The sequence below is a fragment of the Electrophorus electricus genome, chromosome 4 (assembly GCF_013358815.1).
Source record: "Electrophorus electricus isolate fEleEle1 chromosome 4, fEleEle1.pri, whole genome shotgun sequence".
Classification (NCBI taxonomy): domain Eukaryota; kingdom Metazoa; phylum Chordata; class Actinopteri; order Gymnotiformes; family Gymnotidae; genus Electrophorus; species Electrophorus electricus.
In genome coordinates this window covers 13,282,112-13,296,583 of record NC_049538.1, presented here as the reverse complement: position 1 = coordinate 13,296,583, position 14,472 = coordinate 13,282,112, and the positions used below count along the sequence as shown (strand labels likewise).

At 42.8% G+C, this 14,472-nt stretch overlaps 1 protein-coding gene across 4 annotated transcripts in view; it reads left to right on the top strand.

The window, feature by feature from the left end:
- The first annotated feature begins 8,176 nt into the window (after positions 1-8,176).
- The window catches only part of LOC113577434 (ATP-sensitive inward rectifier potassium channel 1-like), a 28,708-nt gene continuing 22,412 nt past the window's right edge, over positions 8,177-14,472 (top strand). For 2 of the 4 annotated variants that reach the window (XM_027010071.2, XM_027010072.2), the window contains exons 1-2: positions 8,477-8,566; positions 13,248-13,397. The gene's annotated coding sequence lies outside the window, so the exon portion shown is untranslated. Of the gene's footprint in view, positions 8,258-8,476; positions 8,588-13,247; positions 13,398-14,472 lie in introns of those variants that run through there. The other 2 variants (XM_035524933.1, XM_027010073.2) reach the window with 2 other exon arrangements.

Below are 14,472 nucleotides of genomic sequence, written 5' to 3'. Positions count from 1 at the left end.
TCGAAGTTTGTGAGAAGTGTTTGAAAGGGTTGAGAGTAGGACCATTTGAACAGACCATTAAACAATTGAAGACATTTGCTACATGTTCATGTATGTGATGTCTGCATGCTAAACTGATAAGTGGCTTCTCTAGTTTCTGTTGTAGTATGATGCATGCTCCAGCTTTACCGCCAGTGTTGCTGGCTATGGTGTCAAAATACATAAACTGAATTCTATCATTGAGGTGCCAGTCATCAATGAGCTGAAAACCAGCAGTTGCCTGTTGTAACAGTGATTGATAAGGAGGCAGATGCATGTGTGGAGAAGAGCGAGATTTATTCAGGGCAAATCCAGAATCAGAGTCGGTATAACGGTTCAGGATCAAATGACCAATGCGAAGAGTACAGGGTTACATGATTAACAAACATAAACACACGAAGGCACAGAGTACAAACTTAACAAACACAATGATTCAAATATACATGCATGCTCAGATTCAATAAACAACTACAATGAACAACAAAAACTAAGGGAACAAGGCAAGGCTTAAATACAATCAACTAAACAAGGGAAAGGTGTTGAATATCAAACGAGGGAGAAAAGGAAACTATGGAACAGAACAAAAAAAATGCAAGACAAGAAAAACATGGAACATGGAAGCTGGGAGGGACTGATCATGACACCTGTGTGTCATCAGTTCAACTTGGGACCTTCGAAACGGCAAGTAAATTCATGACACCACTGCTGAAACTATCACAGCAAACCGGTCAATATTCTAATTACCGGTAGGTAATATTTTGCTATCCAAATGTACTGTCAATGGACCTGGTGGGCTGTCAATATCGAATGATTCCTTTATCTTGTGAGTTGCTGTTTTTCAATGTTGCCTTCTTGACTGTCGTACTGACTCTTTGTTCATGGCAAGTTGGTATGGATCATGGTCCAGTGCCTTGCGAACAGACACTAAGACCAAGGACGCATTACGGTCACTGACCCTTGTCCAATCCAGGGATGATGCGACCTCAGAGGTGGCAATGTTGACTGGTATCTTTGCTTCAGGCTTCTTTGGAGCACGACTTTCATAGACAAGAGCTTTCTGAACTGTGATTGATCTCTATCATAGAGTGCAACCAGTAAATTTTAAGACATTTGCTTTTTTTTTTTTTTTTTTTTACTTTTCACTGGTGTCAAATGGAAAACATTTGGGGGATGAGAGCATTTTAATTTTTCCCATTCATCTCGTTCGCACCCTAACCTCAATCCACCCTAGAGTTCAAGATTCTCTGCATGGCAGTCTCATCTAGTCTCAGACACACTGTCTTCTCAGGCCTTCTCCCTCTCCACCACAACATGACCAGGAGCCAGAGCAGCACAGTCACCACACACATGGATGCAGCAAGGCAGCCCATCCTCCTCCAGACAAATCGCCCTGTGTGCTCTACAACATATGGAAATAAAGATTCTGAAGTCTTCCACAAATGTACCTTCTTCTTTCCAAAGACTTATGAGACTTTTGAACAGTAATATGTCTAAGGAGTGCAACAGGTGAATATATGTCTGTTATGCCTGTGTGAATTTTGCAAGTTTTTTATAGAAATGTTAAAAGCTAAATTTTTACTCACATAAGCTAAGGAAGTATAAGTGAGTAAAATGTATACATTCAGTGCTATTTTATGCACTATGTGCACAATGGCCTACAAGAAAACAAAATGCTTTTCGTACCCCAGGTCACAGTGATCTTTTCAGTCACACTGCTGTCCAGCACCACACAACTGTAGGATGACTAAGGTTCCTCTGGTAACTGTAGGCTACTCCTCAGCTGATATGAGCCATCCTCATTGGAGAGCAACTCTCCATTGCTCACTCCATCCACCAATGGGAGGCTGTCTGGCCCATGCCAAAGCACGTGCACGTCCTTTGAATAGAACCCAGTCACATGACAGCAGAGCATTTCTCTGGGGATAAAGTGGACTCTGTGTTTGAAGACGTGAACCTGAGGGACTGGGGAGAAAGAAACAGTGCATTATTGAACATTTACCTGAAAATCCTCAATATTTCAAACTCTTTTCTAACTATTGCACATACCCTCTTGAAATATCTAGCTTAAGTTCATTCACTAAAAATATTGTGCATAGTAGATTTAAATTGGGGGTTTGGCCAGTGATTGTTGTGTTGTATAGCATCTCTTGGTTACTCTTCTCATAGGCAGTAACTACCCAGGGTGTGAATAACTTGAAATTCTGCCTTGGCAAGTCAGGTCCCCATCAGCCAGGCCTGCCTGGTACTGCTGGCTGGGGAGGCTGACCCACCCACCCATTAAACTGATGTTTGATGTGTTCCAGGACATGAGCAGAAAGAATGATGGCCAAGTGGAGCACTACTGGAAGCTTCAGGCAGCTGCCTGTGTACCCTCACAGGCACCCTGACAGTGCCCAGGATGCTTCAGTGGCTGAGGATGTCTGTGACCTCACATTGCCCGTGTGTTGTTTGCAGGTTGGAGGACTCCCTCCATGGGCTTTTCACTATTTGTCCTGCTGTTTGGCAGAACACGTGGCCTATTGGATAAGTACAAGGAAGCCTGGGACCAGAATCCATTTTCTCCTCCACCATCTGACATGTTGTGCACATGTAACAGCCATGGTCACTGGTGTACTGAAGCCTCTTTCAAATATTTTTGGACAACTTTTGCTAGGAAGATCATCTCTCGCAATTGAGAGCCCCTCCACATTGTTGAACTACTGAGGGATTTAGGAATCATTCATGGAGACCAGTGACTGCCTGTTACAGCATAAAATGATTCAGGCATTCAGACTACAAGTGGTGATGTAGCGAGACAGACCCAGACCCTCTGAGCTAGTATGGTGAACATGAAGGAAGTAGCTTACCTCTCCTGATTCAACAAAATAATGGTCATTCTTTCTACTTGTGAATGATATCACTGAACTTTCAATAAAACAGAAGCCATGTTGTGTTCTCTAGAGCTGGTTTTACTGTTAGGTAAATCAGCGAAAGCAGACACAACAGCCCAGCAAAACTCACCTGCAAAGGTGAAGTGAAGTGACCAGATAAGACCACATACAGAGATGAGTTTCATGTGTCCAGTGTATCCCAGGCTGTGAGCATTCTTTCATATTTAACATAATGGATCGGAGGGCAGATGTTTGTGGCTGGCCTGTTCTTAAGTACTCTGTGAATTTTGGTTTTGAAAAGTTTCCTGCCTAACTGGCCCTGGCATACATCATTCAATTACAGGTTTTTTTTGTTTGTTTGTTTTTTTTTAAATCTCAGCTGAGTTAAAGTAAATACTTAAGCAAAATGTATCTAAATATCAAACTGTATAAAATACAATAGCGGAGTACTCTATTCCCCAATGAACAAGATTACATAAAAAGGACAAAAATGGCTACATATATATTTACCTTTAACACACACACACGTATGCATGCACACACACACACACACACGTATGCATGCACACACACACACACACACGTATGAATGCACAGACACACACACACATGCATGCACACACACACACACACACACACACACACGTATGAATGCACACACACACACACACGTATGAATGCACACACACACACACATGCATGCACACACACACACACACGTATGCACACACACACACACACACACGTATGCATGCACACACACACACACACACGTATGCATGCACACACACACACACGTATGCATGCACACACACACACACACGTATGCATGCACACACACACACACGTATGCATGCACACACACACACACACGTATGCATGCACACACACACACACACACACGTATGAATGCACACACACACACACACATGCATGCACACACACACACACACGTATGCATGCACACACACACACACACGTATGCATGCACACACACACACACACGTATGAATGCACACACACACACATGCATGCACACACACACACACGTATGCATGCACACACACACACGTATGCATGCACACACACACACACGTATGCATGCACACACACACACACACACACGTATGAATGCACACACACACACACACATGCATGCACACACACACACACACACATATGCATGCACACACACACACACACGTATGCATGCACACACACACACACACGTATGCATGCACACACACACACACACACGTATGAATGCACACACACACACATGCATGCACACACACACACACACGTATGCATGCACACACACACACACACGTATGCATGCACACACACACACACACGTATGCATGCACACACACACACACACACACGTATGCATGCACACACACACGTATGAATGCACACACACACACACACATGCATGCACACACACACACACACGTATGCATGCACACACACACACACGTATGCATGCACACACACACACACGTATGCATGCACACACACACACACACACGTATGCATGCACACACACACACACACATGCATGCACACACACACACACGTATGCATGCACACACACACACACACACGTATGCATGCACACACACACACACGTATGCATGCACACACACACACACACACACGTATGAATGCACAGACACACACACACATGCATGCAGGCACACACATATACACACAAACTGTTTGGCATTCAGATTTTGATGAACTTGATGAGGAAAATATTTCTAAAAGGTACTATCTTCATTCTTGCATTTCAGGTATGCATACATGAACAAGCATGTACACACAAATAATTATATATATATATTAAAAATTTTAAATTGTTGTAAAGCACACAAAGATACATTACAGACAGATGTTGCAAGCAAAGTGCTTCTGAATTAGCAATAGGATGAGGCAGTTTATATAACTGTTACGTTTATCCAACAACCTTATGACACCCTATATACACATATGTCAGTTCAGATCAATACTTTACAATGTTAAGGCTGCCATATATTTTTTGTACCACTTTGATGCATAACTTCATAAATAAATAATACATACATTGTATTTACAGTACATAAATTTATTGTAAAGAGTATCAAGACAAGGCAGGATGCATGTGCAGATATGAGTGACGTTTATTATGGGCAAATCCATAATAATCCTTAAAATGGCCCATGGTCAAGTAGCTGAGGGAGAAAAACTAAAACCTGAATATGGACCTAAAGCAAGAAATAGTAGGAATCGATTACCACTGTAATTACAGCAATGCCTGGCAGAGAAAGGCGGAGATATGCAAAAAAAGGGGAGAGGGCGGAGCCTAAATGGAAAGCAAAATCAAAAACAGATGCACATGGCGCTTGGCGCTATGGGAACAATGATGCCAGATAATTGTAGGCAGTGTTATGATCACTAGGAACATCACTCAGAGGTGTATACATATCTCACCTCTCTTTTTGTTGCATATTTGAAGAGCTGGCTAAGTGTGGAATCATGGGAGGCGGTTGTGTAAGGCGGGGCACATCGCTCTGCCTGTGCTTGCGATTGGCCCACTGCACATCTGTCTGCTTCTGCACTCCATTGGCTGCCCAACCCACAAGTGTGGTCTGCAGGCCTGGGCCGGGGGTTCTGGTGGTCTGTGGCCGACGTGGACTTCGGGAGCACCACGCGTGCTGACCCAGCGTACCACTTTGACTCGGAGAGAGTGGACGAATCCACGCAGGTGCTGCGCGAATTCTGGAAGCAGATGCTTCTCCTGGCCCAGGAGAAAGAGCACCAGCAGGCCAAACGACTCTTACACACCTTACAGGTGTGGCTTCTTAAAGGGATGTAGCACAATGAATAGAGACTAGGAGGGTGCAGGTAGTGACATGCTGATTATGCTTCCTGAGAGGAAATTGTAACACTGATGGCATGGGTGGCAGAGTGCCAAAGAGGGTAAGGTTTGCAGAATCATAGGAAAGAAGTGTTTTATTTACTTAATGTTCACCATGTCACAACAGATGGTCCTCTAACAGTAGGCATTAAAGCAACTCATGGCACCCCATAACCTACAATAAACTGTTGATTTTGTGTGTGTGTGTGTGTGTGTGTGTGTGTGTTTGTACGTGACACATAAACTTTGAACGAAGTCATACATGGTATAACTGGCAGTGAAATGCTTTTTGTAACTGCTCTGTCTGTGGCTGAGGAGAGATATGGTGAAATGAAATGTGGTTTAATGAATACATAAATATGTTATGATGAATGAAGAGGGGATGTATACTAGGCATATATACAATGTACAATTTACAGTTTTTACAATTTACAATTTTTTTTATGATTTTATTGTGGACATCATACACAGAGTAGTCCCATCAGTTGCCCTGATTCAGGGCCCGAATGACCTGTGTGAAGAAGCTCCTCTTCAGTCTCTCTGTGTTGGTCCTCAGGGAGTGAAAGAGGTCCCTGACCTCAAGCGAGAAGAGCCTATTGTTGGAATGGGTGGAATCCTTCACAATCCTCCGGGCCTTGGTCTGGCACCGCTTGTAGTAGATGGTCTGCAGGTCAGGAAGTTCCATGAGTGATGCACTCTGCTAAACGCACCACGCTCTGGAGTGCTTGTCTGTTCTGCTTGGTGCAGTTCCCAAACCAGACTGTGATGCTTCTGTGAGGATGCTCTCAATAGTGCAGGTGTAGAAGTTCCACAGCACCTTGGAGGGCAGTCTGAAGTCTCTTAGGCATCTGAGGTGGTAAGGACGCTGACGAGCCTTTTTTGCCAGGAGTTGGTGTGGCGGGACCAGGACAGGTGATGTGAACTCCAAGGTACCCATTTATTCTCTCCACCGTGGTTCCATTAATCCTAACAGGTTGGTAGTGCCACTCCTGCTTCTTGCTGCAGTCCACAATCAGCTCCTTTGTCTTGCTGTCTTGCTTTAGGACGAGATTATTTTCCTGGCATCAGTTCTCTAGGTGTTTAATCTCCTCCAGGTAGGCCCTTTCTTTGTTGTCCAAGATCAGGCCCATGACGGTGGCATTGTCAGCAAACTTGACAATGGTGGTAGAGCTGGAAGTGGCCACACAGTTGTAGTTGTACAGTAAGTAGATCCCTGCTCTAGGAGCAGGGGGCTTAGGACACAACCCTAGGGAGCTCCAGTGCTGAGGGTGAGGGTAGATGAGACACAGTTGCCTACCTGTACTGATTGTGATCTGCCTGTTGGAGATCCAGTCACACAAGGCATGGATGCACTCCTAGATCCTCCAACTTGGTAGTAAGTCAGGAGGGGATGATAGTGTTAAATGCTGAACTGTAGTCGACAAACAGCATTTTAACATAATTACCCCTCCCTTTGTCCAGGTGGGTCAGTGTGATGTGGAGCAGATGTGCAATTGCGTCATCAGTGGCGCAGTTGTGGCGGTATGCAAACTGCAGTGGGTCGATGGAGGCTGGCAGTGAAGGGGTGATAATCTCTGACCATCTTTTTAAAGCACTTCATCACGACCGATGTGCAACAGAGCGGTAGTCGTTGACAGGAAGGTCGAGGTTTCTTTGGGACAGGACGCTGGTGGACCGTTTGAAGCAGGATGGGACGATACCATGCGTCAGGGAGAGGTTAAAGATGTCAGTGAATACCGGGGCAAGCTGGTCTCCGCAGGCTTTGAGGACTCTCCCGCAGATGCCGTCTGGTACCGCCGCCTTCCTGGTATTCACTCTTTTGAACACTCTTTTCACGTCCCTCTACGTGATGATGAGAGGGCGCTGTCCTTTGGTGGGCTCTGCGCATGCGTTGTTGGCTGCGCCAATAGCACCATTTGCTATTGTTAGCGCTAGTGCTGTTGTTAGCGCTAGCGCTGTTAGCATTAGCACTGCTAGATGCAGCCTCGAAGCGAGCGAAGAGACTCATCTGCACTCATCAGTTCGGGGGGTGGGCTCCTGTAGTCCGTGATCGTCCATAGTCCCTGCCACGGGGATCTAGAGCCACTCTGCTGGAACTGTGACTCTTGTTTCCTCCTGCAGCGCCGCTTCGCCTCTCTCACCGCCCTGAGCCTTCCGTATGCCGCAGACTTGTACTCGTCCATGTTCCCACTGATGATCCCCGCGTTGTAGGCATCAGTGCGAGAGTTCAGAGCCTCGCGAATTTTGTCCACCCATGGCGTCTGGTTGGGAAACATCTTGATGGTGGCTCTTGGGATCGTATCATCCACCAGTTTCCCAATGAACCCCACTACTGCGTCCGTTAACTCGCTGACATCATGCCGGAACATGTCCCAGTTCACGTCATCCAGAGCGGCCACCGATTGGTCTGTCCAGCGCCCGACCTCCCTTTGAACCCGACTTCCCCGTTTCAGCCTCTGTTTATATTTTGGTATGAAGGAGATGGCGGCGTGGTGCGACTTACCAAACGGTGGATGAGCTAGTGCTTTGTAGCTGTCCTTGTATGGGGTGTAGCAGTGATCTAGTGCCCTCTTTCCCCTGGTGGGGTAGGTTATGTGCTGGTAAAAGTTGGGCACTGCACGCTTGAGGTTAGCGCTGTTAAAATCCCCAACCACGATAAGTGCAGCATCCCGGTGCTGCAGTATTAGTATGGAGCAGCGAATCACGTGCAAACGCACCTTAGTCCGGGTGATCTGCAGTTAGTGTGATCAGATTTGATATTGGTCTTCGCGTTCTCGAGGTGGGTGAAATAGCAAAGTTGGTGAGTAAAACGTTTCTGGTAGGCGTTTTTAAGCGATTAGTTATTTTTAGTAATCGCTGAACTTAAATACGGGTTGCCTGTTGGTAAGCCAAAAGTAGTTTTTCTCTGTTGTAGGCTTCGGACCACTAAGTGAATCCATGTCAGTAATCTGATATGCTGGGAAGACGGTTAAAGTGATTGAATATATTTTTGATGTATGCAGTTGTTTTTATAACTGAATTTGTAGTAGTTAATGAATATGCTTTACTTTAGACTACTGCTTATTCCGAGTGGAAGGAGCTGTTTAATGCGGTTGTTGAAAATAACTGTATATATGTATGTATAATGTTTGTACTTCAATTCTTGTAGTTATTAGTTGTTATATGTTGGATATGGTTATTTCACAGTGGTGTGAACTACGGGTAGCAGGTGGGAGTCCAGAATTTGCGGGGTGTATCGTAACAGACCAAAGGTCAATGATCCATTCTTTATGCAAAGGTTTTTGTTTGGGCTCTAAATGCAACGAATAATTAATCTCATTCTAAGCATCTTAGAATGAGATTAGAAGAAAAGCAGCTTTAGTCTCTGTTTCCATGTTTAGTTTTTCTCTTTGTTAGGTTAGCTATTGTTTATTTTCTTTGGTTTTATTTATTATTGTATGTCATGTTTTTTGGTTTGTATTTAGTCAGTACTCCTGTTTAATGTATGAGTTGTTTTTAATAGAACCGGTGCAGTGTATGTTGTGTACTCTATTTTAAAAGTGAAATTGTTAATCACTATAGATTGTGTTGGTTTAATATCTACTGTGGGATATTGGATGTGACGACTAGTATTGTGTAAAAAATAATTTTAAAGATTTAAGCACTTGAGTATATTGTGTGAATTTGTACTTACTTGGCAACCTTTTAATTACACTTTTAATTTATACATCTTTTGTTTCGCTTCTTACTTGCCAAGGTTAGTTCAGTGAACTGGATTAATATTCTGAGGTGTTTTCATATGGTTGCCACGTGTGTTATCCTTTAGTGGGTAAGAGCAATAACAAGGTTCCCTCGTTTGCCATAGAAATGATACCCTCATGCGGTTTTAGTACTCACGGCACATGCGGGGTTAAACAATAACGACTGCCTGAATGCCCCGGGCAGGCAAAACGCTACGTCAGTTCATCATCACGAAAAATCACTTGCCCGGTTGGACCAGTTCGTTTTGGGGTGGGGGACGCAATCTGTTAACTACGTAACTGATGCAAAACTCGGTACACTTGAATATTTAACCCCTCGTACTGCAAAATTAATAAATGAAAAAGCCATTCGCGCGCACAGTCAACGAACCAACGATAGGTGTTGACAAACAACGTCAGCGCGAGGTGTGCAGGAAATGACGAAACGCGCTTCCACAGCTCCGCTCCCTCATGTGAAAAATGTCCCAAGACCGATAATGGTGACTTTTTTGGGTCGAACTACAAATTTTTAGAAGTCGCTCGATAAATCTGTCACAAAGCTTATAGCATTGTAAAAAAAGCCGTTATATCGCGTCTGGACCACTGGATATATACATAAAACAGATGAACAAAGCAGCCCGTTCCAAGTTGACCAAATTAGTTACAACAGCATATCACGGGGTTCAAAAAGAGAATTTATGAAAACTTAACTTACAACAAAAAAAGAGAAGTTAACAATAAAGTTCAGTAGGTTATTTATCCAGCTTGTATTTGATCCATTGGGTAAACTTAAATTCTCCTTAGCTTCTAAATGCATTCATAAATATATTATTGGAAAAGCCTGTCAAGACTGAATGCACCAATAACGTTATGTAGCGCACGGCTTGAGATGCAGTGGTGGTCCAGGTTTTGGCCTCTATCAAAAATAATATATCTTTAGCTTTGGATGACTGAGGAAGGGACTGTACAGAGGAAATAACAATGGTTACTGGCATAGAAAACTTGAGGGGGGAAAAACCTAGGTGCAAATACTTCCAGTGATTTAGGTCAAACAAGTGGGGCTTCATTGTTTCCCAGTTAAACCTATTTGTACTCAAGGATGCAACAGTAGGGCGACTAGCATTCATCACTCTTGTGACCACAGTTACAAGTAGATGGTATTCTTAATTATTAGTTAAAAATAATTTTAAATAATACATTTTTTATTATTAATAATATTATTTATTTATTGTAATTAGTAGTTTAACATATACAGAATAATATGCCTTAAAATCAAGAACTTAAAGAATAAACGAATAAGCCATGAGTTCAAGCTATTGTTTTTGACCATCAGTTTGTGGGAAATGTCAAGAATGAAGGCTGCTGTGTCCCTCACATGGTGCTGCTAAGTAGCACAGAGCAGGAAACATGAGGTGTTGCTACCTTACAACCTGCCAGCAGAGGGCGCAAAGATCTTGTGAAAAGACAATCTCTCGTTTCCATACTGAAGCTCTAAAGCGATGTTGATTGATTATAACCTCAGTCCACAACACATACACAAAAAATGAATGAGCTATCATTTAAATGCATAGTATCAACAATAAAAAATAATTTACTTTAAATTGCAATTCCTTATTATCTAACTATACAAGGCAAATCTTGTATCTATTTTACATAAACAGCACTGTCTTTAAAATGAGTGAAAATTAGATTCTTCCAATACAGTTTAGTTTATGGAATTGGCCAACAGATTAATCGGTACCTGTGCAAAAGGGAATGTGCTTATTCACTTCTGACTTGTTCCTACAGTAGGAACAGTACTCTGAAGTGTTACCAAAAAAACCCAAAAAAACCCAAAAACCACAACTTACGAAAGCCACCACAGCGGATTCGGCACTACTTTTTGTTTTGTTTAACATTCAGAAGTTTGCTTGACACAACTATCGAGGACATCATTGTTAATTCTAATGCCCTCTATTAACCAGTAGGTTGCCTCTGTTGTATGCATCTCTTAGAGTAATATATGGTTATTTCATGTAATTGTTGTTCAGTGTGTCTTTGTCTGTTTGGAATTTGTCAAATTATTTTGTAAGTTTTTCTAAGGGAATAGAAAAACGTCTAAGTTTCTCTAAGATGAGCCGTGTGTTTATTAGCAATGGCATTAGAGTATTGCTTGTTACTGTATGGTATTGTATCGTAAAGAGTGTTGTTTACTATAATAATAGGTATTATACTAATTTGGTAACGTTCATTCATTTGTTTTATAAGCCGCTTTTCCAATATACGGTCGCGGTGGCCGGATTCTATATCGGCGCACAGGGCACTAGGTAAGAACCAACTCGTGCCAATCCACTGCAGGGCAGACAAAGTCTTACAGTGTGCTAGACTACTGCTTAGTTTTAGGATTAATTTGGTTTATTTTAGCAATCTGGTTTTACAGTGTTTTTAATAGCCGGGGTCATCACCTGTAGTCCCGGTGAACCAATGCCCTAAACATGCCCCGCTCCAATACATCTGATTCAGTGAATCGTGGGTGGGTGTTGTGACAACAGCTGATGTGAAAAGCTTTATACAACACAGCTTTACAAAAATCATGTATAGAGAGAATCTGGGAACAGGCCCCCAGCAAACAAGCCAAAGGCAACAGTGACGGCAAAACTCCCTGAGAGCATGAGGAAGAAACCTCAAGAAAAACCAAGTCTCGGAAGGGCCTCAGGCTGACATCAGAAGGCAAACTAACAGCACAAAATGAATGATGTTGCTCTTTAAGTTCTAAGAATAGTGAGTTAAGATATAGCTGGTGAAATGTACAGCAATGGATAAAGAATCTAAGTGAGTGTAATTATTGGGCCTAGTATTCAGATTAATTCGTGAGAACCAATGAGTAATTTTAGTCAGAGTCCAAACAGGAAACATTTAAACCCAGATTATCAGAAGGGCAGAAATACGGGGTGATGGCCTGCTCACTAAAGTGTCCATGACAAGAATCCAAAGTCTCTTCAGAAGAGTCAGTGGCATAGGGTCATCTGCAGATCAGGCACAGCTGGAAGTCTACACTGATATGGGGGGCAGATGCACAGCAGCTATGCTTCTGAGTTGAGCTTGCAGCAGTATCGAAACAGACAGGAGAGGCATTTATATGATCATTTTTAAACATAGTTTGGTGATGAACTTTTAGGTCTTCGTTGTGTCGGTAATGCCAAGGATGATGTATTATCTTTAAATAGTTACCTAAGTCTTAGGAGAAATGTGATGGGGTTTATGTAAAAATATATTAAAGAGGAAAATAGATACTTCAGTTAAAAATAACTTGGAAACACAATGGCACATATTACTCTGAGATAGGAGCCCTTTTGTATCTATTTTAAGTGTTTTAAACTAATCCTAAGCCATTATCCCAGTCGAATTCTTGGACCTAGTGTTTTGTCCCCTCAGCTGAATGTTTTGGTAAGGCAGCACCATGTGCCACAGAGTGAGGTACAGCTGCATGACCACCACTCCTGGAATGGAGTGTGCCTACTCGTCCTCTCCCCGCGTTTCAGTCTCTGACTGTCGGCTGGATCTTCAGTCTTTCACATACCAGATCCAGCCTTAGCTCTACGTTGCGTGCATGAACACAGGAAGGCAGACTATTTTTTAATTTACTTTTTTGTGTGCGAGATCATTTCAGTGTATCTATACATGGCCTACTTCATTTGGCACTAAATGGAATTTAATCTATTATTCGTTCTTTTCCTCCTCGTTCCTTCGCTACTCTTGCAGCTCTCTCCCTGTTGCGAGGTCACAGCATCTTGCGTCCACCCGCTCACACGTTCAGCCCAGGTGGGCACGCATGCTGGGCTGCCTCCTGGCTCTCTCCTTCATCCTGCTGGTTGCTGGGAGATGTGGACAGCAAGAACGAGCTTCACACAGGTGAGCATGGACATAACTTGGTCAATACAGAGTAAAGGTTCTCTATGTGAGAAAGGTGGATGACCAGCCCAGTCTACCACACAGTGGATTGCAGGAAAACGAATTACTCATTACTCATAAACTAAATATGAGTCTCCTAACATACCAAGTCTAGTGACTCAACCTCAATCCTAATTATCATTTTATTTGTTAGTGAAGACAAGATTTTGTCCTCTGACAGCTGTCATTTCCTTTTGATTCCAGTGTGCTCAAGTACTGAGCACAACAAACCTTGTTTTCCTATCACCTGTGGACTCCATTGTACTGATAACCCCCCCCCCCCCCCCCCACACACACACACTGCTGGCTTGTTTGGTTGCCCTTTATCTTTAATATAAAGCTTAATAAAGGTTATTGCACCAAGATGAACCCATTCTGAGCAGTATCTGAAATGGCCAATTAATGGTAGTATATCCAAATCTGAATAATTTGTCTAGCTGCATGGTTTCCATTCCAGTTTGCAGACACAGTTGATGTGCAGTTTTATGCTTTCTTGATTCAATCAGCTGACTGAACTCATAGAAAGATTGATAATTAGCTGATGAGTTGAACTGGATCCAGCAGAGCAGTAAAGCTAAAACGCACTGTGGAGGAGTTCCATATAAGCACCTTTTGGTGAATTTAACAATCACACCTAACAAAAATGTCAAATAATAAAAAAAAGTGTTAAATATCACAGCTGGCCCTGTAGGTGGGGAAAAGTGTTCTCTGTCAATTGTAAAACATAATTAAAACTGAAAGTTGAGCAGAAATCAGTCTCAGTCTTTCGCAGGTAATTTGCTTATTTCCAGTGTAATCTTTGTAATATGCGTGGGGCTCATCTGGTGCATCTTTCCCAGCTAACACACCTCATTGTTTGCCATTTGCCATTGACACTCAACAGATGATTGCCTGTCACGCTGGTCTAGTCACAACAACACTTCCGTTTATTTTTTAAATTTCTGTAAGGCTTTGTTTGGTTATCTACGCCTATAAATAGATGACAAACAAACATGACTGTGGGTGTGAAGCATCATCTCAAGAAGCATCTGACTGC